The sequence below is a fragment of the Penaeus monodon genome, chromosome 5 (assembly GCF_015228065.2).
Source record: "Penaeus monodon isolate SGIC_2016 chromosome 5, NSTDA_Pmon_1, whole genome shotgun sequence".
NCBI classification, from domain to species: Eukaryota; Metazoa; Arthropoda; class Malacostraca; order Decapoda; family Penaeidae; genus Penaeus; species Penaeus monodon.
In genome coordinates, this window is record NC_051390.1 from 9,179,614 (window position 1) to 9,181,295 (window position 1,682).

Sequence of the window (1,682 nt, forward strand, 5' to 3'; positions counted from 1 at the left end):
TTGCCTACCTACCTAGTCAGTGCCGATTCCAAGCCCGGGTAAAAAGAGAGAATGATTACCTAAAGGTGACACCAGTATTCTCTGTGGAAAGGAACTGGGGACCCTATCATGTACTCTCTCCAAGATCATCACAACATGAAAGAACAATTAAGTAGAAACTACAATTGGTAGAAAACAAAACATTGCATCATGCTGTGACAGCCAATGTCAGAATCTGACAGGTCACTATACAACTTACTTTGTTTAAGCTCAAAATAAATCGTATAAGTATATAGAGAATTATCATTACTCCTTAACACTGAGTCTCAGTCTCTGTCACCTAAGCCTCCCACGACAGTAAGGGGGGGGGATACAGAGAAATGTGCAAGATAAAATATTTCTGGGTGTTGAATTAGAACAACTAGATAACAATATTTTCCAAAGATAATGAAATGACTACCTGCCATACTATCTCCCCACCAAGTCTTTATTTTGCAAAAGTGTACTGATGTAATTTGTACATTTTAGTGACAAAAAATCACCAAATGGTTGTTGTAAACGACTCTGAATTTTCGCCTAAAACTCTTCATTACCTATGTAGCATATAACTTTTAATGAATGTCACGTCTCCTGAGAATCAAGCATTACTCCGAGTCTGCTATTTTAATGTTACATCACCTCTGCCTGCATTCTCTTTTGTGAAATTTCTGCCAATTATTAACCTTTATAATATAAATAAACAGGACTTCAAATTTTCATATAACAGAAGTCAATAGTACCCATAAACTAATACTGATCTCATTTTAATTGCATTTCCTTGCAAGCACACATGGATGTTGTTAGGGCAAAATAAATTCATTTTTGTTTAATTGTGGGTGAATATGCATAATTTCAAGTCAAAATATCAAAATAATTTCAGTACATTATACATATTGTTACCACACATTCACCCCCTCCTCCATCCCCATTGAAGCAAGGAAGTAAAACTATCAGGGAGAAAAGAGAATAAAACAACTCAAATACACTAAAATATTTATTATGGCCTATAAATATATTTTCAACAAAACTTTCAGTACACAATATCTTGTGCAATGCTTACAACACATAGCATCCAGATAGTTTGTATGGTATGTATCTTCACCATCAGCCACATCATGATATATATATACTTTTTGGGATAAACTAAAATTTCACAATGCAACAAATCTCCCCTAAAAAAAAAGATAATAAAATAAATAAAATAAAAATAAATGCCAAAATAATTAAAACTCTCCATTGTGGACATTACAACAAAAATCATTGGTATTTAAGATATATCATGTGCAGCCAACTCACAGTATGACAAATATATATGTACAAATCACAGGGATATTGTTTCACATTAACAATGGGACCAAACTCGTATCTCCAAAATCATAACTCCAATTTAGATAAAAATAACAAATACCTGAAAAGCTATTAGGAAAAACCTCCAATTAGGCAATTCATTATATACATTAATCAGTTCACCATAGATTACAACACAAAAATTACTGGAATGTATTCAACACATTCTTATTGAAAAGAATTGGCATTATCCTGGTATATACTGTACATAAAATTTATGGCAAATGCTGAAAAAATGTTACTTGCACAGTAATCAGCATTAATTACACAAGCAATTGGCTAAGTACCTTCTTTCCTTTCTAAATTAAAATAAACAA